At 42.0% G+C, this 13,890-nt stretch overlaps 1 protein-coding gene across 3 annotated transcripts in view; it reads right to left on the bottom strand.

Annotated features, from left to right (window-relative positions):
* The window catches only part of rasgrp3 (RAS guanyl releasing protein 3 (calcium and DAG-regulated)), a 52,571-nt gene that overhangs the window by 18,021 nt on the left and 20,660 nt on the right, over positions 1-13,890 (bottom strand). The window lies entirely within an intron of this gene.

The raw sequence follows: 13,890 nt of genomic DNA, 5'->3' as shown, positions 1-13,890 counted from the left end.
CAATAAAAGGTTGAAATAGCAGAGCGAGTTGTCTGTAGTGATGACATCAGAGGTGGCGTCATCGGTAGGTTTGGTCGGTTGTTTTGGAAACCGTTGCTGATTGGGATTGGTTGAGATTGGCCTAAGCCTCGAAGCAAAACAAATCATCAAGCAGTGAATAAGGATTAGAGGTGCTTTGTGGGAACAGGGGACCAAGTCCCTGTTGATTTGGAACTTATTAATGGCTTTGTGTGTAATCTGTTGCCGTCACCTTGGTGAGGCGCAAACAAGACGTCATCCACAAGCCTTGTAATTGATTGTGCGACACTTATGTCAATATCATAACTAGGGCAATTGGTGGGGGTTAAGGTCAGGAGTAGGATATGTGTGTATGTGTATGTGTGTGCACATGCTTTTCTGGAAATGAATCAAGCCCTTGTCCCTTGACTGTAAGGAGATTAGTGAGCTCTATCTGCAGACGGAGTTGATAAGATATTAGATGTTGAATGTGTTACCATACTGACTAGTATGTATCCCTCAGGTATGATTCATATTTGTTAGTGTTAAAATGAATGACGTTCATGGCCTTGACTGAAGGCAACCTTTCTTAAGGCTCTATTCAATCAGATCCGCTTTAGCCGACATCTGCATAGCGGTTGTTTTGGTGGTGTTGGAGGTGGGACTGCGTTAGAGCTGTCAAATCCACAAGTGGCTCCTGGCATTATACCTAAAGCGGACATTGCCATTGGCTGCACTGAGTCGCATTAAGAGAAATCCCATGCAACCTTGTCTACAAATTCCAACATTGGAATGTGAGATGTAATCTGGACATCGATGAGGCTTATGTAAATCCTCATTATTTTGTTGAATGATTTTCAATTTGAGCATCATTATTTCTATATAGCCTGGGAGTGGGACGGGTGTGGCTTCGTGACAATGATCAAGAGTAGCTGCTCACCGATTTCGCAGTTCCAACACAGTTCCATCTCCAAAACACCAGCTATGCGAGGGTCGATTATCGCCAGTTCACGCTTGATCGATTTGAATCTAGGCCTTAATTAATAATCGGGACAAACATAAATCAAGGCATAGTACCCAAAAATGTATAAACTCTGCAATGCAAATTCATCTCCAGCTATCTACCTCAATCCTATCTCAAGCCTCCTACCTATCACATTTTCAGATGCATTTGAAATATAACAAACTGATGTACACATACTGTATTTGCATTGATATATTGAGGAATACACAAATACACGAAGAACGCCTGCTCTTTCCATGACAGACTGACCAGGTGAATCCAGGTGAAAGCTATGATCCTTTATTGATGTCACCTGTTAAATCCATTTCAATCAGCGTAGATGAAGGGGAGGAGACAGGTTAAAGAAGGATTTTTAAGACAATTGAGTCATGGACTGTGTATGTGTGTCATTCGGAGAGTGAATGGTCAGGACAAAAGATTTAGGTGCCTTTGAATGGGGTATGGTAATAGATGCCAGGCGCAGTGGTTTGAGTGTGTCAAGAACTGCAACGCTGCTGGGTTTTTTACACTCAACAGTTTCCCATGTGTATCAAGAATGGTCCACCACCAGAAGGACATCCAGCCAACTTGGCACAACTGTGGGAAGCACTGGAGTCAACATAGGCCAGCATCCCTGTGGAACGCTTTCAATATCTTGTATATCTTCAATATCTTGAGTCCATGCCCTGACATATTGAAGCTGTTCTGAGGGCAAAAGGGGTTCCAACTGAATATTAGGAAGGTGTTCCTAAAGTTTTACACACTCAGTGTAGGTCAATAGTCTATGCAGAGGGAACAGCAAATGCATGAGGAAGATTTGATCAACATTCAACTCGGTGGAAATTAAGTGTGTACAGTATCTGTTACGTTATTCCCTAGCCAATAGTGTATCACTGCACTGAAACGAAACAGCTGATGCCTGGTGCCAAAATGGACACCATGGCAGATATGCCCAAGCTTGTTTAGCTCATGCAATTACAGTTGATTAATAAGCGTTAAAGGCCCTAACAGCAACACTCCTCACAGATAAGATCTTTCTAAAGCACCACTGTTATCCATCATGATTTGCAACGTGATCTCCACTACATGGACTTGTATGTATTGAAGCAACTACGAAAGCCATAAAAATTGGTCTAAAATCCTGTTTTTTTTTGTGCAGAGAAGATTTCTACCTCTTATTCTGTTTATTAAACCTCCAATTCCCTGTGCAGTCACACAGTTTGCCCCTCTACAGCTGGGCACAGAGCCAGCGTCCAGATAAATGGAAAAAGCCATGCAGCCTTGGAGGGTCACACTTCAATAAGTTGAGAGGGGCACTGATATATTAACAACCAAAGCTCTGCAACTCCACTGCTGCTCTGACTCCAGATATACCATACATGTTGTGCTCATCTGTGACTCTGAGTTGAAGTTCACATTGTCAACTTCAGAAAACCTTCCAAAGCATGCGATGAGCTTACAGTATTGGCCAAAACTGTTGTAAACACAAAGTTGTACGGTAGTGTCCTGACATAAACCCAAAGCGCAGCTTTTAGAAGGAAGCGTCAGTCAGCAGAATGACTCTGTGCTGTACATTCTATTCTGATTACAAAGTGCCGAGACAGACAGAACCAACATAATTACCTGTCAAATGGAAAATAAGTGTTTTTCCAGACACATGATATGCCATTTAGCAGACGCTTTTATCCAAACCGACTCGTAGTCATGCTTGCATACATTTTACAGACGTGTGGTCCTGGGAATCAAACCCACAATCCTGGCATTGCAAGCACCATGCTCTACCAACTGAGTTAGAGGACCACATGACCTCCCACTGGACACAGACGTGAATTCAACATCTATTCTAAGTTGGGTTAATGCACACTATGTATACACAAAAGTATGTGGACACCACTTCAAATTAGTGGATTCGGCTATTTCAGCCACACAGGTCTATTCAAATTGAGCACAGAGCCATGCAATCTCCATACACAAACATTGGCAGTAGAATGGCCTTACAGAAGAGCTCAGTGACTTTCAATGTGGCACTGTCATCGGATGCCACCTTTCCAAGTCAGTTAGTCACATTTCTGTCATGCTAGAGCTGCCCCGGTCAACTGTAAATGCTATTAATGCAAAATTGAAACATCTCGGAGCAACAACGGCTCAGCCGTAAAGCGGTAGGCCACACTAGCTCTCAGAACGGGACCGCAGAGTGCTGAAGCGCATTCCACGTAAAAATTGTCTGTCCTCGGTTGCAACACTCACTACCGAGTTCCAAACTGCCTCTGAAAGCAACGTCAGAACAAGAATTGTTCGTCGGGAGCTTCATGAAATGGATTTCCATGGCCGAGCAGCGGGAATCTGGAATTTGGGTTTGGCGAAATGCCGGGAAAACGCTACCTGCCCCAATGCATAGGGACAACTGTACATTTTGGTGGAGGAGGAATAAAGCCCTTTAGTTCCAGTGAAGGGAAATCTTAACACTATAGCATACAATGACATTCTATACGAATATGTGCTTCCAACTTTGTGGCAACAGTTTGGGGAAGGCCCTTTACTGTTTCAGCATGACAATGCCCCCGTGCACAAAGCGAGGTCCATACAGTAATGGTACATCAAAATCGGTGTGGAAGAACTTGACTGGCCTGTACAGAGTCCTAACCTCAACCCCATCAGCAACCACAGCTAATGAAGTCACTGAAACTCTTAACAAAGAGTTGCAGTCTGTTTTGGAATGGGTCGCCAGTAATAAACTGGTCCTAAACATTTCTAAAACTAACAGCATTATATTTAGTACAAATCATTCCCTAAGTTTTAGACCTCAGCTGAATCTGGTAATGAATGGTGTGGCTGTTGAACAAGTTGAGACTAAATTATTGGTGTTACCTGTAAACTGTCATAGTCAAATCATATACACTACCGTTCAAAAGTTTGGAGTCACTTAGAAATGTCCTTGTTTTTGAAAGAAAAACACATTTTGTGTCCATTAAAATAACATCACATTGATCAGAAATACAGTGTAGACATTGTTAATGTTGTAAATGACTATTGTAGCTGGAAACAGCAGATTTTTAATGGAATATCTACATAGGCGTACAGAGGCCCATTATCAGCAACCATCACTCCTGTGTTCCAATGGCACGTTGTGTTAGCTCATCCAAGTTTATCATTTTAAAAGGCTAATTGATCATTAGAAAACCCTTTCTCAATTATATTAGCACAGCTGAAAACTGTTGTGCTGATTGAAGAGGCAATAAAACTGGCCTTCTTTAAACTAGTTGAGTATCTGGAGCATCAGCATTCGTGGGTTCGATTACAGGCTCAAAATGGCCAGAAACAAAGAACTTTCTTCTGAAACTCGTCAGTCTATTCTTGTTCTGAGAAATGAAGGCTATTCAATGCGAGAAATTACCAAGAAACTGAAGATCCCGTTCAACGCTGTGTACTACTCCCTTCACAGAACAGTGCAAACTGGCTCTAACCGGAATAGAAAGAGGAGTGGGAGGCCCCGGTGCACAACTGAGCAAGAGAACAAGTACATTAGAGTGCCTGGTTTGAGAAACAGATGCCTCACAAGTCCTCAACTGGCAGCTTCATTAAATAGTACCCGCAAAACACCAGTCTCAACATCAACAGTGAAGAGGCGACTCCGGGGTGCTGACCTAGGCAGAGTTGCAAAGAAAATGCCATATCTCAGACTGGCCAGTAAAAAGAAAAGATTAAGATGGGCAAATGTCCACAGACTCTGGACAGAGGAACTCTGCCTAGAAGGCCAGCATCCCGGAGTCGCCTCTTCACTGTTGACGTTAAGACTATCTAACATGATATAGTTACATGACACCAAATTACTGTTTAGTTTGTGGTCCAGGGGTAAACATGCCTTGTGTCTTCTATATACACCCATGATATTATTGGTCTTTGAATAGTGATATCAAACAGTCGGTCACGTTAAGAGAAGCCTCTGGGTGCTTAGATTACATGCCAGATGTCACAGAGCCCTAAGCTCTGAGCTCTGATCAACAGCATCAAATGTGAGCAGTATATTGTTCCATAGCAGTATGGTATCTCAATGACGTGCTAAAATACAACAACAAGAAATGACCACAAAAATACCTTCTACAATTTATCCTCAACTAAATACCTTGTACAACCTCTCTGTAACCAAACGTCTTCTCCGACCAGAGAGACATCCAGGGCTGATTGGTTAGCCTCACAGGGGCAGTGATGTACAGAACCGTGCAACACGGCTCCTTACATGAAGAGTCTGCTGCCCCGTGCCTCCACACCTCTAAGAGGATATGAATCAATGAATGGATTAGTTGTCTGTTAGGTGGTAATCAGGCATCCCTACTCTCCAAAGGGACACCCAATGATTCCTCCACAGCTTAACCCCAAACAGCCAACGAGATGCCAGATAACAGGAGGTCAGGGAATACGAGGCTCAGGCTGCATCTCATTCCACAGATAATTCCTCCCTTCTATACCACCTTAGTCACTCCCCCTGTCCAGATCTGATAGGAGCAGATAGGTGGAAGCAATATGGCGGAAACTAGGTATTGACACCTATTTAGTAATATCTAGTACTATTGTATATATGAATGTGAGTGAACGAAGGCAGATGGGAGGCAAGTGAAAACATTTCTGGAATGAAAAGCAGCCTTGCTTAAATCTGTATAACTATTCTATAATGCCATCCATACCACAAGTGAAACACGTAGTAGGGAAAGAAGTGGGGAAGAAGCTTGTTCTGAAAATGTCCATTCAAATTTAACAGAATGACTTCCTATAAGAAACAAATAAGCCTCAACGGAGCAGGAAAGGGTCATATATTATTTATGACATAATGCTTTAATCTTGTATTTTCATGTTTGACTTGTTTGCTATACTTGATTGATTGTTTGGATTTGGACTGCAAAGTCACTTGCCCAAGGCATCCCACTGGGCACAGACATCAGTTCAATGTCTAGTTTTGATTAACATTTTGTTGAGTTTTCAACTAACGTGAATTAAATGTGAAATCAACAAAAAAATCACCATGTCATTGGATTTAGGTTAAACGTTGGGTGAAAATTAGACTAAATTAACTTTTGCAAATCCAATCCAGTTTTACACTTTAATTTAACGTCATCACATAGATGGGTTGAATTGACGTGGAAACAACATTGATTCAACCATTTTTCCCCCTGTGGAACGGTGCTTGTTTGTAAATAAATGTTTTATCTAACAAAATCATTGCTCAGAGTCCTTTGTGGATTCAAAACCATAGCAGTTTTTTTAACCAAACAATTCAATTTTTCACAGCACTGCGAGGATTTTCCTAATCCTACTGACATGTGTCCCATACGATCGGCCTTGGGTGCAGAATGTCTATATTTGTTTTGCCTCTGATAAATGTTCATATTCCAAGAAAGTGTTTAAACAGTTTGCTATTATTTATTATTATCAGGAGGATAGGATGAATCCTCTAAAGTAACCACAATACAAACACACATCTCTACAATCCCAACAACAACCACCATCATCATCTGAGCACCACTGTATTGACGCAAACACCTCAACCCAACCATGTCTCTGAGCTGGCTGAGGTTGCTGGCTGAGGTTACGGGCTGAGGTCATAATAACAACTGACAACGCAATAACAAACCCATATGTACGCACTGAAATACACTAGGGCGAGGATTCAGCACAAGGTGCGTTATACAGCCAACAATGCAGCTTTTAAAGGAATTTTCCGCACGAAACGGCTGATGCCTGGAGTCGAAATGGACACCACGGCAGATGTACCCAAACAGACCTATTTTTTATTGTGGCACGGCATCAGTGAGATTCAAACCTATAATGTTATGTTCTCTATATATAGAATTAGTCCCCTGCGCCAACAGGATGGAGCTAGCATGCCATGTTTATTTAATTCATAAAGCTGTTCATTTTAGTCTATTCAAACAGACCCCATTTCAAAGGAAACAAGCACTATTTGTAAGGGCTTGTGACAATGAAGAGCTGCACTGTTAAGAGACTAATGGGCATTTCACAGTAACTTAATGGCAGCTGGTCACCAGGAAGTTCATGTTTAATGTTCAGTAACTTACTGTCAGCTAGTTGCAAGTGGGTTAGTGATCAATTTGCCTAAGGTTGTCATCTGAAAATTCCATTTCCAGTACAGTAAATCACTGGAAGTTCATGTACATTTAACAATAACTTGCTGTTTGCCAGTTAGGTAACACTAAATTCCCAGCAACTCTCTGGGAATGGTGCGGGATAGTTCAATGGGCTTTGGAACATTCTTAGCACATTTAAGGAACTTGACAAAAAAAACATTTTCTTGGTATTTCATTACTTTAACAGAATATTTCTTAAAAGTTCATACATGGTTAGATTTATGGCTCTATTAAATCAGATACGTTTTAGCAAACATTTTAGACCATGCCCCAAATACGCTAATGAGCCCTGCCAGCATATTGCCCCCACTGTAGAAAATGTACTATAAAAATAGATTATTAATACAAATACTTTAAAAGATACTGAACAGCCAATGCCATGTGAGTTCTTATGTGTAACTTTGACCTTTTCGTACCCCAGGGAACAACGCTGTTGCCAAACCATACTCTTATTTTTGAGAGTGTGTGAAAATATGTTATAGGTAATAAATATGTACCTGGTGGCACTGCAGAAATACTGATGCACACCCCACCTACAGGTTGCAAGTTCAAATCCATCGAGCATTCATGAACACTTTATGTCCAATAGCACTACTATTTTTGCGTTGGTTTAATCAGATAGTGACACAATTATTGACTTGATATTGGGAAACTTTTAGCAAAGTGCAGAAATGTATTGTTGCCAATAAGTCTGTGGCCAATCTCCATCACACCCACAGATATGGTGGTGTAGCATGACATTTCAGGTTGCTGGCAATCATAAGGTGAATGCACCAATTTGTAAGTCGCTCTGGATAAGAGCGTCTGCTAAATGACTTAAATGTAAATGTAAATGTAAGAGGTTGTGAGTTCAAGTCCCAGGAGAGGTTGAGTCGCAAGTGTGCTCACAGTACACCATTTTACAATATTGTACTGCATGTAAAATTACAATAGCTTACCGGCTACTGAGTTGCCGCAAAAATACAGTTAATATAATTTACAAGAGTGTATTGTAATGAGAAAATAGCAGCATACTGTCATTTTACAGCAATACCACGTTCTCGTGTATATACTTTATTTTTCTCTTGTATTGTCACTGACCTGGTGGCGCAGTAGGAAATTCAAGTAGTTACCAACCAATAGGTTGTGAGCCAAAATCCTAAGTCAGGTAACAGTGCAGTTAACTGTAAGTTAGTGTAATCTTTTGGTTCCGTTGTTTTACGCTAAGTATTTGTTACCGTAAAATGACTACAGTAGCATTATTGGTAGTGTAAATCAATTATAGTAACAGTATTGGATACCGTAAAATACCGTACGGTAACATACTGCAACTTCTTGTCTTTAAGTTACCGTAAAAACAACAGGACATTTTTACAGTGTAGCATCCTGACTTAAACCCAAACCTCAGCTTTTAGAAGGAAGTGTCAGTCAGCAGAATGACTCTCTGCTGTACATTCTGTTCTGACCACACAGTTCAGAGTCAGACAGAAACAACAATCATCACCTGTCAACTGGAAAAGACAAAGGACCTGAATAAAGAAAAGTTCTACAGTGGGGGAAAAAAGTATTTGATCCCCTGCTGATTTTGTACGTTTGCCCACTGACAAAGAAATGATCAGTCTATAATTTTAATGGTTGGTTTATTTGAACAGTGAGAGACAGAATAACAACAAAAAGATCTAGAAAAACGCATGTCAAAAATGTTATAAATTGATTTGCATTTTAATGAGGGAAAAAAGTATTTGACCCTCTCTGCAAAACATGACTTAGTACTTGGTGGCAAAACCCTTGTTGGCAATCACAGAGGTCAGATGCTTCTTGTAGTTGGCCACCAGGTTTGCACACGTCTCAGGAGGGATTTTGTCCCACTCCTCTTTGCAGATCTTCTCCAAGTAATTAAGGTTTCGAGACTGACGTTTGGCAACTCAAACCTTCAGCTCCCTCCACAGATTTTCTATGGGATCAAGGTCTGGAGACTGGCTAGGCCACTCCAGGACCTTAATGTGCTTCTTCTTGAGCCACTCTTTTGTTGCCTTGGCCGTGTGTTTTGGGTCATTGTCATGCTGGAATACCCATCCACGACCCATTTTCAATGCCCTGGCTGAGGGAAGGAGGTTCTCACCCAAGATTTGACGGTACATGGCCCTGTCCATCGCCCCTTTGATGCGGTGAAGTTGTCCTGTCCCCTTAGCAGAAAAACACCCCCAAAGCATAATGTTTCCACCTCCATGTTTGACGGTGGGTTGGTGTTCTTGGGGTCATAGGCAGCATTCCTCCTTCTCCAAACACGGCGAGTTGAGTTGATGCCAAAGAGCTCCATTTTGGTCTCATCTGACCACAACACCTTCACCCAGTTGTCCTCTGAATCATTCAGATGTTCATTGGCAAACTTCAGACGGGCATGTATATGTGCTTTCTTGAGCAGGGGGACCTTGCGGGCGCTGCAGGATTTCAGTCCTTCACGGCATAGTGTGTTACCAATTGTTTTTTGGTGACTATGGTCCCAGCTGCCTTGAGATCATTGACAAGATCCTCCCGTGTAGTTCTGGGCTGATTCCTCACCGTTCTCATGATCATTGCAACTCCACGAGGTGAGATCTTGCATGGAGCCCCATGCTGCAGTTATTTTGTGTTTCTTCCATTTGCGAATAATCGCACCAACTGTTGTCACCTTCTCACCAAGCTGCTTGGCAATTGTCTTGTAGCCCATTCCAGCCTTGTGTAGGTCTACAATCTTGTCCCTGACATCCTTGGAGAGCTCTTTGGTGTTGGCCATGGTTGAGAGTTTGGAATCTGATTGATTGCTTCTGTGGACAGGTGTCTTTTATACAGGTAACAAACTGAGATTAGGAGCACTCCCTTTAAGAGTGTGCTCCTAATCTCAGCTCGTTACCTGTATAAAAGACACCTGGGAGCCAGAAATCTTTCTGATTGAGAGGGGGTTAAATACTTATTTCCCTCATTAAAATGCAAATCAATTTATAACATTTTTGACATGCGTTTTTCTGGATTTTTTTGTTGTTATTCTGTCTCTCACTGTTCAAATAAACCTACCATTAAAATTATAGACTGATCATTTCTTTGTCAGTGGGCAAACGTACAAAATCAGCAGGGGATCAAATACTTTTTTCCCTCACTGTATGTACTTCTTTGGAGAATGTGTAATTAACAGTTACAGTCCACAAATAATGAGCCCAAGCCAAAATATCCCTCCCTCTTCCTAGATAATCCCCAAGCCAAATCTCTGCTTTAACATTTTGTCTCTCAGTATTAGAATTCTGCTGCCTATTATTACATGGTTCCATCTACCGTATAAAGCATAGGAAAATACTAAGAATTATGAGCTACTTAAAAATGTTTTTTTTACAAATATGATATGACATTACTGTCACCACCAGTCACCGCTGGTCACATTCTGCATCAGCTTTACCAGCAGTAAAGTCCACTACTCTTCAATATCCATATGAGAAGAACGGATACCCTGCTGCATTTTAACTTTCCTCACTCATGCTGGTTTGAATACAGCCGTGCATTGTTGGGGTCAGTTCTGCCATGTTGGGATCAGTTCTGCATGACTTGTACTGTCTGTTCAACAATAAGCAAGTGTTTCTGCCTGGGGTTTGCACACACACACACACACACACACACACACACACACACACACACACACTGTTGCCAGACCACTAGTGTCACTAGCACATCATCAAAGAACCACTCTCTTCCTCTGCTCTGACAGACAACTGTAACACAGAGGCGAGAGCACATTGCCCTGTTGACCCCTAGCAAAAACAAAACACAGCACACATCAACCCCAAGTCAGACAACAATACAAGCAGTCTCTTAGCCACCAACAACAAATAGATAGTACATACAGAGATAAACAAGCGCAAAGAGTAAGATGTACAACAATGATAAGGTTTTACATAAGCCTTTTCTGTCCGTTTCAAAATGCACTGTTAACAGTGCACAAGCATCTCACTCATTGTCTTTAACATATTATTAACACTGAAAATGCCCTAATACATCAATATGCAGTCTCACCACCAAAAGACATGGCAACAATGTCATCCTTTAGTGAGTCCAGGGCAAAGAACATTCTTCCCAAAGGCTACACTATCTTAGATATAGTCAACCAGACCAGTGCTCCAGGCTGCTTCTGGCTGCAGTAGAGTCCCATGGTAGAGTGCAGTACGGTACCCTGGTCCTCCTCCTGTTTGTAAACACAGCCTGCAGCAGTGTAACACAGCCCCTATGTGACCCCACACTCCAAAAAAATCAAAGGAGCTCTGCTCAGAAAACCAACACCCCCCCCCCACTACCGCACGTACACATACATCCACACACTTTGACACCGATCGCACAGGCCCACACACACACACATCAAAAAGGAGAGAAAAACACAGCAGACATTGATAAGGTATGGCATCCAGACCTGGAGTATTTGAACAGAGCCCATGCAGCAGACACTCAGGGCACACACAGAGGATGAGGCAAGGGCAGATGTTGTTGTAGACACATGGCTGGAGCCTTTCTCAATGATTTGGTAAGAAGAGAGCAACAGCTGCCCACCACAGCCATTTGTTGTTAGGCGTGAGAGAGAGAGAGAGAGAGAGAGAGAGAGAGAGAGAGAGAGAGAGAGAGAGAGAGAGAGAGAGAGAGAGAGAGACACACACAGACAGAGAGAGACAGAGAGAGAGAGACACAGACAGAGAGAGAGAGAGAGAGACACAGACAGAGAGAGAGAGAGAGAGAGAGAGAGAGAGACACACACAGACAGAGAGAGAGAGAGAGAGAGAGAGAGAGAGAGAGAGTTTGTGTATGCACGCCCCAGCCAGTCACATGACTCTTCTGATCACTCAGCAGATAATGGCCTGAATAGTGGCCTGCAGCCTTACGAATCCTACCTACAGCAGCCCTAATGAGTGACACTAAATGGCTGCTGACGTCACCTATAGAGTACAGGGTTTTTAAATGACATCACCTACAGTGCATTCGGAAAGTATTCAGTCCCCTTGACTTTTTCCACATTTTGTTACGTTACAGCCTTATTCTAAAATGGATTAAATCAACAACAAAACATCCTCATCAATCTACACACAATACCCCATAATGACAAAGTGAAAACAGGTTATTAGAATTTTTTGCAAATGTATAAAAAAACAAAAACAGAAATACCTTATTTACATAAGTATTCAGGCCCTTTGCTATGAGACTCGAAATTGAGCTCGGATGCGTCCTGTTTCCATTGATCATCCTTGAGATGTTTCTACAAGTTGACTGGCGTCCACCTGTGGTAAATTAAATTGATTGGACATGATTTGGAAAGACACATACCTGTCTATATAAGGTCCCACAGTTGACAGTGCATGTCAGAGTAAAAACCAACCCATGAAGTGGAAGGAATTGTCCGTAGAGCTCCGAGACAGGATTGTGTCGAGGCACAGATCTGAGGAAGGGTACCAAAGAATGTCTGCAGCATTGAAGGTCCCCAATAACACAGTGGCCTCCATCAATCTTAAATGGAAGAGGTTTGGAACCACCAAGACACTTCCTAGAGCTGGCCGCCTGGCAAAACTCAGCAATCAGGGGAGAAGGGCCTTGGTCAGGGAGGTGACCAAGAACCCGATGGTCACTCTGACAGAGCTCCAGAATTCCTCTGTGGAAATGGATGGACGCCACTCTTCAGTAAAAGGCACATGACAGCCCGCTTGGAGTTTTCTAAAAGGCACCTAAAGGACTCTCAGCCCATGAGAAGCAAGATTCTCTGGTCTGATGAAACCAAGATTGAACTCTTTGGCCTGAATGCCAAGCATCACATCCGGAGGAAACCTGGCACCATCCCTACGGTGAAGCATGGTGGTGGTTAGAGCGTTGGACTAGTAATCGAAAGGTTGCAAGATCGAATCCCCGAGCTGACAAGGTAAAAATCTGTCGTTCTGCCCCTGAACAAGGCAGTTAACCCACTGATCTATAGAGGATGGAATTTTTAATTGACATAATGTATACAGGATGGAGTTTTTAATTGACACCAATACTAGATAGAAGTTATAACTGATATGACCTATATAGGCTGTGGGTTTTAACTGACATCACCTATAAAGGACGTGGGTATTAACTGACATCACTTAAAGAGGATATGGGTTTAGCTGACATAACCTATAATGGATGGGGTTTACCTGACATCACCTAAAATGGATGTGGGTTTTAACTGACATCAACTATAGAGGATGGGGTTTTAACTGACATCACCTATATAGGATGTGGGTTTTAACTGACATCACCTATATAGGATGTGGGTTTTAACTGACATCACCTATATAGGATGTGGGTTTAAATTGACATCACCTATAAAGGATGGGGTTTTAATTGCCATCACCTATAGAGGACGGGGTTTTAACTGACATCACCTATATAGGATGTGGGTTTTAACTGACATCACCTATATAGGATGTGGGTTTTAACTGACATCACTTATAGAGGATGGGGTTTTAATTGCCATCACCTATAGAGGGTTGAGTTTTAATTGCCATCACCTATAGAGGACGGGGTTTTAACTGACATCACTTATAGAGGATGGGGTTTTAATTGCCATCACCTATAGAGGACTGGGTTTTAATTGACATAACATATACAGGATGGGTTTTTTAATTGACATCGATACAGGTTGGAGTTTTTAATTGACATAATGTATACAGGATGGAGTTTTTAATTGACATAATGTATACAGAATGGGTTTTTTAATTGATATAACGAACACAGGATGGGTTTTAA

The sequence above is a fragment of the Salmo salar genome, chromosome ssa18, assembly GCF_905237065.1.
Source record: "Salmo salar chromosome ssa18, Ssal_v3.1, whole genome shotgun sequence".
Classification (NCBI taxonomy): Eukaryota; Metazoa; Chordata; class Actinopteri; order Salmoniformes; family Salmonidae; genus Salmo; species Salmo salar.
This window is presented reverse-complemented; position numbering and strand designations above follow the sequence as displayed.